The following is an 18,723-nucleotide window of genomic DNA, read 5'->3' as shown; positions in this document are numbered from 1 at the left end:
ATTGATGCTTTTTATGCAGTTTTTGGCCTCAGGACAATTAAAAACCAATGTGATTTATTCAGTTTTTGGCTTCAGGATAAGTAAAAACCAATGTGAGTGATGCTTTGTACGTGGCTTTTGGCCTCAGGACAATTAAAAATTGATTTTTCTCATCCAAAGTGATATGACCTTGCCATTGTGGATGGGCTTACATAACTAACAGTAACACCTGTACACCCATGCACACCGAGTAGTACAGTTTTTTTAATGTGAAATGTACACCTTAGGTATTGTGTGACTCATTTGTCGTTAGTAGTCGACCACTATTAAATTACGAGGGGCATTCAAGTTCTAAGGCCTCCGATTTTTTTTCTAATTAACTACTCACCCGAAATCGATGAAACTGGCATTACTTCTCAACGTAATCGCCCTGCAGACATACACATTTTTCACAATGCTGACGCCATGATTCCATGGCAGTGGCGAAGGCTTCTTTAGGAGTCTGTTTTGACCACTGGAAAATCGCTGAGGCAATAGCAGCACGGCTGGTGAATGTCACTAGGAGCCAGGTCAGATGAGTAGGGAGCATGAGGAATCACTTCAAAGTTGTTATCACGAAGAAACTGTTGCATAACATTAGCTCAATGTGCAGGTGCATTGTCTTGGTGAAACAGCACATGCGTAGCCCTTCCCGGACGTTTTTGTTGCAGTGCAGGAAGGAATTTGTTCTTCAAAACATTTTCGTAGGATGCACCTGTTACCGTAGTGCCCTTTGGAACGCAGTGGGTAAGGATTACGCCCTCGCTGTCCCAGAACATGGACACCATCTTTTTTTCAGCACTGGCGGTTACCCGAAATTTTTTTGGTGGTGGTGAATCTGTGTGCTTCCATTGAGCTGACTGGCGCTTTGTTTCTGGATTGAAAAATGACATCCACGTCTCATCCATTGACACAACCAACGAAAAGAAAGTCCCATTCATGCTGTCATTGCGCGTCAACATTGCTAGGCAACATGCCACATGGACAGCCATGTGGTCATCCGTCAGCATTCGTGGCACCCACCTGGATGACACTTTTCGCATTTTCAGGTCGTCATGCGGGATTGTGTGCACATGACTCACAGAAATGCCAACTCTGGAGGCAATCTGTTCAACAGTCATTCGGTGATCCCCCAAAACAATTCTCTCCACTTTCTCGATCATGTCGTCAGACCGGCTTGTGCGAGCCCGAGGTTGTTTCGGTTTGTTGTCACATGATGTTCTGCCTTCATTAAACTGTCACACCCACGAACGCACTTTCGACACACCCATAACTCCATCACCACATGTCTCCTTCAACTGTCGATGAATTTCAATTGGTTTCACACCACGCAAATTCAGAAAACGAATGATTGCACGCTGTTCAAGTAAGGAAAACGTCGCCATTTTAAGTATTTAAAACAGTTCTCATTCTCGCCGCTGGGGGTAAAATTCCATCTGCCATACAGTGCTGCTATCTCTGGGATGTATTGACAATGAATGCGGCCTCATTTTAAAACAATGCGCATGTTTCTATCTCTTTCCAGTCTGGAGAAAAAAAATCGGAGGCCTTAGAACTTGAATGCACCTCGTATGAGGCTTACAGCGCGCCATCTATTACTACATTTTGTAACTATTTATTTTTCTTCTGCCATATGTTTCCTTCCTTCTCTGATAATACTCCGTTGCAATTTGATGTCATTCTGACCACTTGTGTTTTTTCTACAGTGGTTTGAAGTTTAACTCAATTATAATCACCCTGGAACTAAGCAAAGGGTAATGAGAGCATAATATTTTGTGTGTGGTGCCCCAAAAAGAGTATTGTGCACTATGAACTCCCCAGGATTGTGTCCATCGCAGATGGTATTTGTTGCCAACAACCTGAAATGCTTGTACGCCACCACTGACAAATATGCATCACCTGTTACTGCTAAACAATAACACAGCCAGTTGATTTCAAAAATAAAACTATCCAGGAGGTTGTTTGGGAAGATATCCCTCAAGCACTTACAGTTCTGATCTTATGCCCTGGAATGTTTACCTTTCCCTCTCCTTATTGAACAACCGCCAAGAAAATATTTTCTAGATGAAAATGCACTTCAAACCTGGTCTGGCGACATCTTTACCTCAGAACCAGTCAGTTTTTAAATGTGTGGAATTGGTAAACTATCTGAGCACTGGCAGACTATTTTAGATAATGTGAGAGAATGTAACGTTGATGATTCATTCCTCTCTGACATTTACTGATGTGTTCAACAAACTAATGTAAAACAGTATTAAAATGTGCATTGTACTAATACAAATGAAATACAATGTACCACAATAACCTTACAATGAAAGTCTATTTTAATAAAACGAATGGTATCTGTAACTTGGGATGAATTAGTGGACTTTGAAACAGTCTACGTGTACTTGCTGTCCTAGGTCACTCCCAACTAGAATGAAAATGTTGCATTTTCAGTCTGACTGCTTGTAGGTCTGTCACAAAATGGCAAAACTGGAACCACAATCCAAAGCAGACTTCATTTTAAGTTATCTCAGAGCTAGCAAAGCCTTGTGGTATTTCCCTCTCCATTAGTGCCCCATTGGTGGACAGGATGGATAAATCACAATGTAAAAGATGATATAGTTGCAATTTTCACATGGAATAACTTTCCTGGATGTAAAACCATAAATTGATAACCTTATTTCACACCTTATGTGAATATCACTCAGATTATTCAATGGAAATGATACAAATGAATTTGGAAGGATAATTCTATGCTTATCCAGGAAGTAACTCTTTGCTCACAGAGTTGCCAAACACATCCTGCATTGTTAACAATATTCACTTATAATACTAGCAGAAAGAATACTAGCTGATGCGTTCCTGGAATGGCTTGGGAAGTGACCACAGCTGGTGTCTCGAAGACAGGTACTGAGGGCCACAATCCCCAAAAGATATGTCAATGAGTCTTACTCACATTTTGCTAACTAGTTTTAACAAATAGAGTGTAGTTACTAATAACTCAAATGCACTGACCGCAAATTAAACACAATAAATCAATAAATGTCACAATTATTTGTGTTTGTCAGTCTTAAGCCTATTGAAAACTAAAAAGGTCATTTACCAGACGTGATTAACATTTTTGGAGCATCTCCAGAGGTTATATTGTAAACATCATGAGTAGGCAGCATATCTTTGGATTATGTCCCATAAATGTTTGAGAGGATTCATGTCAGGCCATCTGGGTGGCTAAGTCATTCTCTCGAATTGTCCAGAATGTTTTGACATGGTGCTTAGTGATCCATAAAAATTCCATCGTTACTTGGAAACGTGAAGTCCGTGAATGGCTGCAAATGGTCTCCAAGAAGCTGAACATTACCATTTCCAATCAATGATTAGTTCAGCTGGGCCAGACGAACCAGTCCATTCCACATAAACACAGCCCACACCATTATGGACACAGTGCTTTTTTTGTTGACAATCTGGGTCCAAGACTTCGTGGGGCCTGAACCACACTCGAACCCTACCAACAGCTCTTAGCAATTGCTGCTCACCTGATCAGGCCATGGTTTTCCAGTCATCTAGGGTCCAACTGATACAGTGATAAGCCACGAGAGGCACTGCAGGCGAGGTCATGCAGTTAGCAAAGGCACTCGCATCGGTCATCTGCTGCCATAAACCATTAATGCCAAATTTTGCTGAACTGTCTGAATGGACACATTTGTTGCACTCCCACATTGGTTTTTGTGGTTGTTTCACACAATGCTGCTTGTCTGTTAGCACTGATAACTCTACGCAATTCTGCGTAAGGTCACTGAGTGAAGGCCATCAGCCACTGCGTGGTCCAAGGAGACAAGCAATGCTTGAAATTTGACATTCTCGGCAAGCTCTTCACATTTCAGATCTCAGAATACTGAATTCTGTAATGATTTCGAAAATGGAATGTCCTGTTCTTCTAGCTCCAACTGCCATTTCATGTTTGAAGTCTGTTAATTCCCATCATGCGGATGTAATCACATCATAAAAATTTTCACATAAATGGATCCAAATAATAGCTCCACCAACACAATGCCCTTTTACACCTTGCGTGCGTGATACTAGTGCCATTTGTATGTGTGCATATTGCTATTCCATGACTTTTGTCACCCCAGCATATATCCGCTGCTGACATGTTGTCAATAAAAGTGAAAAGTGCCTATGGTGAAAAACTTTTCAATTGGCAATTCACTTTAGACTGAGCACACCCAAAATAATGACAGGTTCACTAAATTGAGTGTGGTGCTGAGATTCTGTGTGGTACCTGCACTGAGTTTTATTAATTTAGCCCCTGATGTTTTCATATTAAAGATGGGTCTAGGCTACAACAACATCTGTAAGAGAATTGCCAAGTTGTAATGTGATGGCACAGATGGGCAGATGGTGGTAGAATTTGCCGAGACTATACATTGCAGTAGGAGGGGGCCATGTCACAGGTGTCAGAATGATTTTCGCTTATAACTTTCAGTTCCATAGTTTCTGGACTAGGGTCCCTCACTTCAAATTCATACAATTACTTTTCTCCATCAACCTGAAAATTTGTACCATGATCACAGAATTATGTACATCCATTATCATATGTTATGAGACATCCGCAGTAGGTGCGCTGGACGGGAAGAGGTGCATGAACAATGGTGTGGTAGACTGTAACACCTGTTTCTTGCCTCCACAATGGGGTAACAGGCTGCAGCAAAAGAAACAGAGCATTTTGCTACAATTAACTGGCATGTAATTAGTCTGTTATGTGTGGGTGCAGGGGTGTTGATGCTATTTACCCAGTGTTGAGCAATTCCTTCAGAGGCAGAAATTAAGTCTGCGCTATAATCTAACAGAGTGGCAGTTTGGCATTATGAATCAGCAGCATATGGATAGTCTCAGCAACTTATAAAACTGTCTGCCCTTCTATGCCATTCCCTTACAAATTGATAATTCACACCTGAATATGATAGTGGCATAGAGGTGCCATTTATGTGAAAACAAAATTCATAGAATCTCAGCACCACACACAACTTGGTGAGTGAGTTTTTATTTTGGGTTCTCTCTGTCTTAAGTGTACTGCAAGTTGAAAAGCTCTTCAATATAGACGCTTTTTACTTTTATTGACAAAGTGTTAGAAGTGGTAATATCGTAATCATTGTAAGTAGATTATTTTTGTCAATCTTTTGGTATTTGTAGACTTAATGGTGGTTTCACTTAAGGATGACTTATTCTAGACATAACTGTCAGTGTTCGGTGTTTCTCGTCCCACATTCTGGTGACAACTCCTTCTTCTTTCATGATAGCTAGTTTAATTTTCTCCTCTCATTGTGGAGACCACTTTTTCAGGCGTGGCACATGTTTTCTGTGCACAGTAGACAACTTTATTTGAAACCCTGTGTTGTTCATAGCACACAAATTATCTCTGTGGATATTCATGTTTTGATGTCAATACTGCATTGTGTTCCTCTGTTTTGGGGATAGTGGTAATGACAAAATTCTAATGAAAAATATTTTCAAAGTGTACAATGATCAAACAACATGTTGCCTATTCATAACGTTTACTGTATAGCCACTGGAAAGCTCCAAAAACGTGAATTCTGTTTTGTGAATGAGATTTTTAGTATTCAATGCAAGGGAGACAGAGAAACAGAATAAATGTTACAGTTATTGATTTATTTATTTAATTGGAAAGATAAAAAATGTAGTCACCAAACGGTGGCATAATACACACATAAAAGACTGTTGTGATTGGCAAGCTTTCGGAGCCAGTGGCTCCTTCTTCAGGAAGAAGAGCTGAAATGTAAGGAAGAAGGATGAAGGAAAAGGACTGGAGAGGTCTAGGAAAAGAGGTAGATTTTGGGGAAAGTCACCCAGAACTGTGGGTCAGGTGAGACTTACCGATTGTTGGGGACTGCATCGGACAAGGTTTTCAAATCTGAGTTTCACATCTTGACTCTCCCTCTACCGTCACAAACCACACTATATCTCAATGCTCCTCTTGCCAGCCTCCACAATGAAGTCAGACTCAAACATGACTCATTGACATAATGTTGAGCATGTTTAACAGACAAATGGTGCAGCTGTGAACATTTGCGCAGTTCCTTCCTGATTCCCAATAGAGGGCAGTTCTATATACACATACACCTACCTGCGTTACCAACATCTGTGCCATGCTCATTATATAGTATATCTCGTTTCATTCGACTGCTCCTATACATCAACGAAGGTTTTACATTTTTCATTCAGGACATTAATGTTATAAATCTGTGATCATTTTTTCCATGGTTAGCAAGCTGTTGAAATAGTTTATGCTATCCTAACTGTAGCATTCGCTTGTGGTTCATAAAGATGTGTTCTCAAAACTGCCTTTTATTATAAAGCTTAGTTTTTGAGCCAGATGGAGACTAAAGCCTGGATTGAAAACTTTTGGTGAAGTGCTGTGCTAACTCTTCTTGACTAGAAACTGTTCTAAAGTTGTTTCACAAATGTCTATTACTTAAATAGCAGCATTTATTTCAGCATTTAAACCAGGGCCAGCCAGAAATTCTGCACGCGTGTGGTGCTGCTGCACATGTGCAACTTCCGGGCCACAGCGTGCACGCCGCAGCCGTCAGCGTTCATGTAGTGCATGTTTCTACGCACAGATGTCGCTTTATCCAGTTGCTGGGATACTCTGTACTGGCGCATTCTAGTGCTCTTTCCACAGCTTTCAAGCCAACCATGGGAAGGTATTTCATGTATTAAACATTTAAAATACTGTCACAGTCTATTCATTGAGACGTCTACTTTTATGTTAACAGTTTAACCCAGTAACACAAGTAATACAGTTAACAACCGTGGGTTTTTATTAAGGCAGCTTGAATGACAGCATGTAAATACGCGAAATGTTTTTGATGTAGTATTTAAGAAAGAGAGCACTTAGCGACTTCCAACGAACCTTATTCATGATTTCAAATAACATTAAACTGATGCAAGGTTTCCTATAACTAATTCTTGGTGCCCTCAGTTACACCCACATAATTTCTGTCTCACTGATCTCTCAACAGAATGATAACCGCAGACCTCTCAATGATCACCTGTTATTTCAATACCATTATTGCTATATCTTTCATCAGTTCCTTCTGAAATCTGCATAATAACCGACAATTAGATGAATGTTATGTTTTATCGACTTCAGCTGAGCGTAGCCCTTCACACATTAAAAAAACCCTAAATGTAAGCATACATTGGAACAATCGGTTTAATGACCAATTTTCCTGATAATAATGTAACATGGAGCAGAATGAGGCAATAATGCACAGTTAGTAAACAATAATTTTTAATTATGAAAGGAATAAATCCAAACATGTTTATCACTGGTCATCATAAATGATATAGTTAATATCAGGAACAAAAGCACAGCTCATTGACAAACGCAAGTAGTTGCGAAGATTTTCATCATTTATGCTTGATTGAAACCTTGATTTATGCATTTTCATCAGCGGAACATGGACTTAACTCTTGCGGCTTCTCGGTGCAGTGGAAATTCTTGTTGTGAAAAATTTTTGTAGAATTCTTTTGTACTTTGCACTGCAAAGAACTTGTCCTTCAGTCTTGTACTGCACTGTAGGTCTATCAGTTCCATCTGTAGATCATTCGGAGCATCTTCAACTGACGAAGAAAACTGTCGAGCAAAGAGGCGAATGACAGGAGACAAACTCGTAAATCTGCAAATCATGCTCGAAAATGTTCCTTAATTTTTACAATTAAGGACACGTATTCTTGAAATCCAGCATTTTCATGGTGCAGTCCAAGAGTCAGGAAATGTGCAGTGTTTTCTGTCAATAGCTGGCTCTCCCAAAGTGCAAGCTTCCTTTCAAAGGCATTTACTTTTTCAAACATGTCAGAAATTAAATTATTTTCACCTTAAAAACTGACGTTCAGGCTGTTCATGTGAGACATAATGTCCACGAGAAATGCAAGGTCTGATATCCAACAAGGGTCCTTCAACAGGGGTTCACTTTTTCCCTTCTCATGTAAGAATGTTACAATGACCAAACGTAAATAAAAAAATATTTTCAGCATTTTACCTCGACTGAGCCAGTGTACTTCGGTATAGTAAGGTATGTCACCGTACTCCGCTCCTAATTCCTCCAAGAACCACCGAAACTGGCGATGCGTAAGCCCATGTGTCTTCGGATAGTTTACAGTACGCACAGCAATGTGCATGACGTTTGCTGTTACTGATTTTGCACAAAGCGCCTCTCGATGCAGAATGCAGTGAATTCCATACAACATCTCGTCTGTGCGCCCTAGCTTTTTGCGCATCCGTGCTATGAGTCCTCTCTGATGGCCTTGCATTGATGGTGCACCATCTGTGGTCACTGAGACTAACTGATTCCAGTCCATACCGACACCATCAATCCCTTGCTCGACAGTTCGGAGTAAGTCCGCACCTGTAGTAGTCCCTTTCAAAAGTCCAAAACGTCCTCTGTTTCACAAAGTGCGTTATCGACACCTCATATGTATATCACAACCTGGGCTGTATCTGTAAGATCTGTTGCTTCATCAAGCGCAACAGAGAAAGCAACAAAGTCTTTAGCCTTATTTATTAGCTGCCTGTGCACATCGCCGGCCATAGCACTGATATGTCTTGTCACTGTTTGTTTGGATAGACTAATTTCTTGAAACCTGCTAACGTTCGTGGGACACACGAGTTCTGCAGCATCAATCAGACACCCTTTCACAAACTCCCTTTCGGAAAAGGGTTTCCCAGATTGTGCAATTCTTAATGCGATTTTAAAACTTGCTCGCAATGAAGATTTAGTGTGGTTGTCATTCTGGAAAATTGAAAACAGTACATTGTACAGCGCACAGTAAAATAGACATAAATGTAACACAAGAAACTAAGAGTTCAAGAAGTATCAGTTACTTTGACGTACAGTAAAATCGAGTTGATGTGTCTCATCCTTTTTCTTAAGGTCATTTAATTTTGCTTACCGTTCTTCACTGTTGAGTACACTACACTCATCTTTTGACATGTATTGTAGTGTCTTTCAATTGAAAACTTACACTGAATGCCTATTATTCGGCAGCACAGCAAACACTGTGGTTTTCACCAACGGCTACAAAAAAGGATTGCAGTTCCCAGTCATTTTTAAACGACTGAGAACATAGATCTCCCATTTTTCACAGTACCTGCCATTTCTCAGTACTTCTCTGTTAAAGTTACGGTCACCAGGGGTAAACGAGACAGGGTATGATGCGCTCTTGCTTGTACCACATAAACAGGGAAGTGGGGCTGCTGCCATTGATTTAGGACACATGTCTAATAACAGATGTCGCTGTTGCATACGTGCACACATGTGCAGCACTTCCGCACGTCTGCACACTGTGCAGCGTTTGGCCAGCCCTGATTTAAACTGTATGATGTAGCAAGGTTCAAAAGGGTCTTTTTCTACCTACTTTGTGTAAGAAAATCAATGTTACCGTCTCTACAGATTATCAAATCATATTCCATTTTATTTGCTTTGTTTAGCAATGATTCAAATTTATTTAAGAAAAGTTCAAAATTTCCAGATGGTGATCAGTAGCTTCTATCTTGTTCATCGCACCTGTCTCATCCTAGATAGTCTCTAATTTTTGCACCTTGTACAAGAAAAAAGACAAGCGAGCCAAAACAAGGACTAAAGACATAGCATTCTTCTCTCTGTAAGGTACAAGATAGTCACTGAAATTATCATCAGCCATATAGAAAATGGAAAAGCACTGGGTTTTAATCACACAATATAACAAGCTGGCTTTAGAAGTGGATAAGAACAATGAACCAGTTGTAAGTCTTGGATGAAAATATGAGGCAAAGCAATAAGAACTTTTGTCTGAAATTTGCAGATTTTTGAGAAAATTTTCAATAAAGTTTCCATAAAATCTGCATTAATAACTCTTAAGAAACAAGGCTCTCAGCTGTATTAATATACTGAAGAACACAATACAAATATGTTGCAGCCTTCAGTAGACTTCTTTAATATGAAATTCAAAGTTGAAAGCGGAGTTTGGTGAGCAGATAACATATTATCAAAGTTCTTCTCAGCAATATTAGAGGACATATCAGGTTTATAAACTTGGAAAGAAAAGGAATACAGATTAATGAAACATATTTGAACCACTTTCATTTTGATGGCAAAACTACACTGTTTTCCTCTAGAGCATATTGTTGTTGTTGTTGTTGTTGTTGTTGTTGCTGTTGTTATTGAATAACTACTACAACTTAGCACTCCTCTGAATCTCCCTCTCTCAGTCTCCCTCTACAATTTTTACCCCTCACACATCCCTCCAGTACTAAACTGGTGATCCCTCAATTTCGTCCTATCACCCGATCCCTTCTTCTTGTTAGCTTGTGTAATAAATTTCTTTCCTCCCCAGTTTTATTCAGTAACTCCTCATTAGCTTCAGGATCTACCCATTTAATCTTCATTACTCTCTGTAGCACCACATTACAAAAGCTTCTATTTTCTTTTTGTCTAGACCATTTATCAATCATGTTTCACTTCCATACATGACTACACCCCACACAAATACTTTCAGAAAAGACTTCCTAACACTTAAATCAATATTCGATGTTTAAAAATGTCTTTTCTAGAGACACATTTTTCTTGCCTTTGTCAGTCTACATATTATATCCTCTCTACTTCAGCCATCATCAGTTGAGCTGCCCAAATAACAAAACCCATCTACTACTTTAAGTGTCTTGTTTCCTACTCTAATTCCCTCAGAATCATCTGATTTAATTCAACAATGTTCCATTACGATGGTCCTAACTTTGTTGATGTTCATCTAATGTCCTCCTTTCACGACAATCTCCTTTCTGTTCAACTGCTCTTCAAATCCTTTGCTGTTGCTGACAAAAGTAGAACGTCATCAGCAACCTCAGATTTTCCATTTCTTCTCCCTGAACTTTAATTCCTTCTGCAAATTTGGCTTTTCTTTCTGTACTGCTTGTTCAATGCTCAGATTGAATAACATCAGTGATAGGCTACAACCCTGTCTCACTACCTTCTGACCCACTGCTTACCTTCTGTGCCCCTCGACTCTTATATCAGCTGCCTTGTTTCTGCAAGGGTTATAAATAGCCTTTCAAACCCTATGTTTCACCCCTGCTACCTTCAAAACTTCAAAGAGAGTATTCCCGTCAACACTGTCAAAAGTTTTCTCTAAGTCTACAAATGCCATAAGCATAGGTTTGCTTTTCCTTAAACTATCTTCCAAGACAAGTCATAGGATCAGTACTGTCTCACGTGTCCCTATATTTCTCCAGAATCCAAACTGATCTTCTATCAGTTCTTCCATTCTTCTGAAAAGAAATTTGGTTAGTGTTTTGCAACCATTACTTATTAAACTGATAGTTCTGTTAATATTCGCAACTGTTTGTACCTGCTTCTTTGGAACTGGGATTATTACATTCTCTTCGAAGTATGAGGGTATTTCGCCTGTCTCATACATCTTGCACACGAGATGCAAAAATTTTGTCATGACTGGGTCTCCCAAGGCCGTTAGTAGTTCTGACGGAATGGTGTCTACTCCTGGGACCTGGTTGCAACTTTGGTTTTTCAGTGCTCTGTCAAATCCTTCTCACAGTATCTCCCATCTCATCCTCATCTGTGACCTCTTTCATTTCTGTAATATCGCCTTCGAGTTCATCTCCCTTGTACAGACACATTATATACTCCACCCACCTTTCAGCTTTCCCTTCTTTGTTTAGGACTGGTTTTCCATCTGAGCTCTTGATATTCATACAGCTGCTTCTCTTTTCTCCAAAGGCATTTTTAATTTTCCTGTAGGTAGTTTTTTGTCCCCTTGTGAATCCTTTACTGCTTGTTCAATGCACAGGTTGAATAACATCAGCGATAGGCTACAACCCTGTCTCACTACCTTCTGACCCACTGCTTACCGGTACCTTCTGTGCCCCTCGACTCTTATAACAGCCACCTGGTTTCTGTAAGAGTTGTAAATAGCCTTTCACCCCCTGTATTTCACCCCTGCTTCCTTCAGAATTTCAAAGAGAGTATTCCAGTTAACATTGTCAAAATTTTCTGTAAGTCTACAAATGCCATAAAAATAGGTTTGCCTTTCCTTAACCATCTTCCAAGACAAGTCGTAGGGTCAGTACTGTCTCGTGTGTCCCTAAATTTCTCCAGAATCCAAACTGATCTTCCCCAAGGTCAGCTTCTGCCAATTCTTCCATTCTTGTGAAAAGAAATCTAGTTAGTGTTTTGCAACCATTACTTATTAAACTGATAGTTCTGTAATATTCACAACTGTTTGTACCTGCTTTTTTGGAACTGAGATTATTACATTCTTTTCAAAGTACGTGGGTATTTCACCTGTCTCATACATCTTGCACACCAAATAGAAGAATTTTGTCATGACTGGGTCTCCCAAGGTTGTTAATAGTTCTGACGGAATTGTGTCTACTCTCGGTACCTGGTTTCAACTTAGGTCTTTCAGTGCTCTGTCAAATTCTTCTCACAGTATCATATCTCCCATCTTATCCTTAACTACTTCCTCTTTCATTTCTGTAATATCGCCTTCGAGTTCATCTTCCTTGTACAGACACATTATATACTCCACCCACCTTCCAGCTTTTCCTTCTTTGTTTAGGACTCGTTTTCCATCTGAGCTCTTGATATTCATACAGCTGCTTCTCTTTTCTCCAAAGACATTTTTAATTTTCCTGTAGGCAGTATCTATCTTACCTTGTGAAATATGCTTCTAAATCCCTACATTTGTCCTCTAGCCATTCCTGCTTAGCCATTCTGCACTTCCTGTCAATTTCATTTTCTCGGCATTTGTATTCCCTTTCACCTGCTTCATTTGCTGCAGTTTTATATTTTCTCCTTTCATCAGTTAAATTCAATATTTCCTGTGTTATGGAAGGATTTCTACTAGCCCTTGTCTTTTTACCTATTTGATCCTCTGCTGCCTTCACTATTTCATCTTTCAAAACTACCCAGTCTTCTACCGTATTCCTTTCCCATGTCCTAATAGTTGCCTAATGCTCCCTCAGAAACTGTCAACAACCTCAGGTTCTTTCAGTCTTTGCAGGCCCCATCTCCTTAATTTCCTATCTTTTTGCAATTTCTTCAGTTTTAGTCTACTGTTCACAACAAATAAATTGTGGTCATAGTCTATATGTGCCCCTGGAAATGCCTTACAGTTTAAAAGCTTACCATTATATAATCATTCTGAAACCTTCCGGTGTCTCCAGACCTCTTCACATATACAACCTTCTTTCATGATTCTTAAATCAAGAGTCAGGGATGATTAAATTATGCTCTGTGCAAGATTCTACCAGGTCGATTCCTTTTTCATTCCTTTCCCCCAGTCGATATTCACCTACACTTTTTTCTTCTCTTCCTTTTCCTACTATTGAATTCAGTCCCCATCATAATTGAACTTTTTTCTATTTGAATAATTTCTTTTATCTTATCACAGATACTATAACACATATAACAAAAGGAAGTAGACTTGGAAATCAAATCAGCAAACATCACTTCAAAAACAAAATACTACAAATCAAAAATGAAGTTAATTCATTGGACTGTTTATCTGGAATCCATATGGTGCAAAAAGTGGCAATTGACTCAAAACAAGAAAAAGTGTGAGGTCATCTGCATATGTACTAAAAGAAGTCTCTTACACTTCAGTTACATGATAAATCACACAACTCTAAAGGCTGCCACTTCACATAAATACCTAGGAACTACAGTTAGGAACAACTTAAACTGGACTGATCACATAGATAATGTTGTGGGGAAAGTAAAACCAAAGACCACATTTTATTGGCAGAACACTTAGAAGCTGCAACAAATCCACTAAAGAGATTGCCTACAATATGCTTGTCCATTTTCTGGTAGAGTACTGCTGTGCGACATGGGCTCCTTGTCAAATAGGATTGCTGGAGAAGAATGAAAAAGTTCAAAGAAGGGCAGCTTCTGTGTTACTGAAAATAGGGGAGAGCATCACAGATGTGATACATGAGTTGGGGTGGCAGTCATTAGTCCTCCAAATGTGGGTGATTCTCCGATTTTTCTGTTTGAAGCCGTGGGGAATTTTTTGTGAATAGTTAGAATAGTTGTAAGGACAGTATTAAAGGAATGTAACAAAAAATCAAGAACAGAATTTAGAAGTGAGTTTTAAATGGCATTTAACTTACATAATGGGGGAAATGTGAAAATCGCCTTTAACATTATGAACACAGGAGAAACTTATTAAAAAATTCTGTGAGTGTGGTAAAGCTTGAAGCGAGGTTCCATACACAAGCCCATGGTGCAATCTTCACACAAAGTTCTTGTTCTGTCTGTATTTTTTCCCCATCAGCATTTCTTCTGGAACAGCATATAGCATACCTTCTCCAAGTTTCCTGTTTTATTGGATTCTACTGATTTATTTTTTTAATATAATAATTGCATAGAGTAAAGTGTGATCAATAAGATGCCAAACTATTTCCTTGTAATACTTCTTCTGCTGTTTCCATGTGGTCTCAAAATATGAAAGTTATTGATCAGCTCTGTCAGTGGTGCCCATTGTATTGTGATAGTTGAATATCAGTTGAGGCTTACTGATTTTATCACCTCTTTTTGTTTCTATTGTGTGTGATGATGTGTACAGTGCTCAAAGTGCAAATTTTTTTTGTCTTCAGAATGAGATTTTCACTCTGCAGCGGAGTGTGCGCTGATATGAAACTTCCTGGCAGATTAAAACTGTGTGACCGACCGAGACTCGAACTTGGGACCTTTGCCTTTCGCGGGCAAGCGCTCTACCAACTGAGCTACCGAAGCACGACTCACGCCCGGTACTCACAGCTTTACTTCTGCCAGTACCTCATCTCCTACCTTCCAAACTTTACAGAAGCTCTCCTGCGAACCTGGCAGAAGTAAAGCTGTGAGTACCGGGTGTGAGTCGTGCTTCGGTAGCTCAGTTGGTAGAGCACTTGCCCGCAAAAGGCAAAGGTCCCGAGTTCGAGTCTCGGTCGGGCGCACAGTTTTAATCTGCCAGGAAGTTTTTTTGTCTTGTTATTTTAGGACCATGACTGTTGTCTCTTTGGTGAGCTCTGATTTCTCTCTTAAATTTTAGGGCTGCAAACACAGTTGGTAGAGCCTTTCTATTTGCTTGAAGAGTTCCATAGACATCTGTTCTGCATTTTACCAAATAATTGGCATGTTCAGGTGGTGTGTTAAAATTGCCAGTTTGTTACACAATAGCCTTTGTCTGATAGAGAATCAATTATATTTAAAACAGTTTTGGTAGACATACAATATCCCTCATATTTATCCAAGTATGGTTTACTTTTACCTACATAAAGTATTAAGTTCTAAAGTAATCTCATTGTGATTAACACCGAACAAATAATTTTATACCAAAGTGAGATCTTTACTTTGGTATATGCTGTTTCCAGTGAAGCCTTCCTGTGAATAATAATAAGCTTTCATCCATGCTAGCATTCCTTTGTGGAACTAAAGCTGAGCTGGACATGTTTTGTACATATTCAGTAACTTCAAACACTCATAATTTTGGAATTGGGTGCATCTCTCAATCTTGTGGCATGACTTAAGAAAATCTCGGGATATGAATTGTTTTGGATTTGGATCAGTTCATTCTAGTTCAAGTGAAGTGACTGTACTTTGCAGTAATAAAATTACAATGAAAACTTTCATTTCATCTTCATTAGCATCCACCCATTTCTTTGTACTACAACTCATATTTTTGGACGATTCGGAAATTTCGTGGTATTCATACTTATAATATTGTTTCAGTTATCGTAACACAAATCAGCATATCATCAAGAAATATTTCTAAATTGTTTTGTTTCTAAATCTGTGTGTACTCCCAGGGTTGAAGTAAAAGGGAAGGCTGGTGGAGCAGGAGGAAATTATTCACATCAGTTTCATTCCATACATGACAAACTCATCATCTTCCTCCAGTTCTTCACTGCTGTCTCTTAAGCTTTCCTCGGAACTGCCTTTCTCACTTCCAAAATCTACAGAACCATCAGTGGATTCAATACCATCAGTATTCAATACCATCAGTCTCGTCACCAGATATCACTGCTCGTTTTGACATATTGAGAACATAGGCTCTCTGTCAAGACTGCTGGTTCACAACTGAATGTAAATTGTTACAATCTTTTCTACTGTTGACAGTCCGATTGTTGGTTGGTTGGTTGGTTGGTTGGTTTGGGGGAGGGGCCAAACAGTGAGTCGTCGGTCCCATCAGATGAGGAAAGGATGGTGAAGGAAATTGGCCGAGCCCTTTCAAGGGAATCATTCTAGCATTTGCCTGAAGCGATTCAGGGAAATCATGGAAAACCTAAATCAGAATGCCAGAGGCAGGTTTGAACTGTCATCGTCCCAAATGTGAGTCTAGGGTGTTAACCACTGCGCCACCTCGCTCGGTCAGTGTGCAGGCACTGAGTGATAACTGAAGGAATGAATTTGACACAACTGCATTATTCTATTGCCATTAGCAGTTTCAGACAATCATGTCCATTCAAGTGACATTCAGTAGTAAAAAATGCTGACATTAGTTATACAGTAAGTGAAGTAGCATAACATATTTGATGCAATTAGTGGTGTAATTGCAGTTTTATTTGATGAGAAGATTCATCAGGGCTTATTGGAAAATCATATTTACAGATTTTTGTTGCAGTTTAGACATGACTTTCATAATATTACCATAAACTATTAGCAAAGTTTGTTGCTTACAACTGTGTGGTACCTGGTATATATTGTATGATGCCATCAAACAGGTCCGCTTCCATCAGCCATGAGACTTGAGAACATGTAAGATACAACTCTCAATTTCAGAGCAACAGAAAAAGATTCTACAGAAAATAGTGGCTTCAGACACACAAACAGCTCATAAATTATGTCCAAAGCGATAACCACACATCCTGCAAAAATGTCTGGAAAGTGTTGGACGAACACGTCCGAGCTGCTTGTGGCTGGAGAGTTAAAACAACACTGCAACAAAACCTTTTCATGAAATTTCAATCATCAACTTTCTCACTTGAATGTGAAAATGTTTTGTTTATGCCCACTTACATAGGCAGAAATGATAATCATAACAAAACAAGGGAATCAAGAGCTCATATGGAAAAATTTAAGCGTTTGTTTTTCCCACTCACTGTTTGATTGTAGAATGGTACAGACATAGTGGGAACGGAATTGCAGAGTAGTCATGTAGCTGTAGATGTAGAGGGCAGCTGACTTAACTCTGGTGTTATTACAGACTTTCTTGTTGAATACTCAAACTGACTGACTATCATCACTGTGATGTCAAGGCACTTCTTGGTTTTCCAAACTATCAACATATTTTGCATCCTCTTAAGAACAGTCCAATAACACCATTTTGTTACACCAAAAACAGGTGTTACAGATGTAATTATGAGTGAAATGCAGCTGGGAAGCATACATAGTCAGGTGAGTGGTTAGTGGACCATGGATATTCTTTGGTAGGTTTAAGATGTAAGAAAAGACTGAGATGATGACTTTAAAGAAGAGGGATAAATGACATTGAAAAATATGCGACAGCAACATGGAAGGATATATCTGAAGACAATAATACACTGAATAACCAAGAGTACATCTTTATCCAGCAGTGGATGTCAAATGGATGACACAGTTAAAAGATAAAATGAGTTAGCATCAAGTAATTAAGCTTTATTCAAAATATAATTCATGAATTAGCTTTACTCTGTTTCTGTTTGTATGAGCTATAAATGTACATAATAATAAAAATAAGTAAAAGGAATTAAAAATGCCCTTGTGATTTTTCACAAAGTGCAAACCTGTCTAATTAATTGTTAAAACTAATTTAGCACTATTTAAGATGTTTATTACATTTGTGTTTCTTCATGGAAACATGTTCATGAGCAAAAAGTGGAAAGACTGTTCATTATGATGAATGTACCAAGCTGGGCACAACACATCAACACAGTTCTCAGATATAATAATATTGTAGACTGTTTCAGAACAAGTTCATACAGAACAACAGTGTGTGTGTGTGTGTGTGTGTGTGTGTGATTCACTTGAGAATACTAAAAAAAATTACAAGGAGGCAGAATCATTGGCCAGTACTTACCTGCAGGAAGCAAAATTCCAGCAATGCTCATACACACACATAAATGGACAAGAAACTATCCTCATTTCTGGAAATACAAGGGCGGTTCAGAAAGTAACCTCCGATTGGTCACAGTGCGGGTTGTGGGGGGAGTAGCGACGCCATCTGTGCATTCACGCACTCAACAGGTCAGTCGGCATCAAGCCGTGGTCGAGTGAACGTCGTACCTGCGCTAGTTTAGTTTTTGTGGCAGTTTGAAATGTGTGCTGCAATAGAAAACCCCGCCAAATGTGAAGTGCGTGCTGTCATAAGGTTTTTTACAGCCAAAGGATATTCTGCAGCAGCTATTCATCGTGAGCTTTGTGCCGTGTACGGACCAAGAGTTATGAGTGAAGGAGATGTCCGTGAATGGGTACGTTTATTTAAAAGTGGACGAGAAAACGTTCATGATGAAGAGAGGAGTGGTAGACCATCATTGGTGACTGACGAACTCGTTCAGACAGTTGATGCAAAAGTTCGTGAAAATCGACGTTTCTCAATGTCGGAGTTGTCTACTGGTTTTCCACAGATTTCTAAGACTCTCTTGTACGAGATAGTGACAGCAAGATTAGGTTACCGTAAGTTCTGTGT

At 39.3% G+C, this 18,723-nt stretch overlaps 1 protein-coding gene and 1 non-coding gene across 4 annotated transcripts in view; one reads left to right on the top strand and one right to left on the bottom strand.

Annotated features, from left to right (window-relative positions):
- Window positions 1-18,723, bottom strand: part of LOC124777985 (ATP-binding cassette sub-family A member 7-like) — a 594,849-nt gene that overhangs the window by 106,594 nt on the left and 469,532 nt on the right. The window lies entirely within an intron of this gene.
- Trnal-caa lies at window positions 14,939-15,013 on the top strand. The gene has a single exon. It is a non-coding gene; the product is annotated as a tRNA-Leu (tRNA).

This window comes from Schistocerca piceifrons, chromosome 2 (assembly GCF_021461385.2).
Source record: "Schistocerca piceifrons isolate TAMUIC-IGC-003096 chromosome 2, iqSchPice1.1, whole genome shotgun sequence".
Classification (NCBI taxonomy): domain Eukaryota; kingdom Metazoa; phylum Arthropoda; class Insecta; order Orthoptera; family Acrididae; genus Schistocerca; species Schistocerca piceifrons.
The sequence above is the reverse complement of the archived record's forward strand: the minus strand, read 5'-3'. Positions and strand labels throughout refer to the sequence as shown.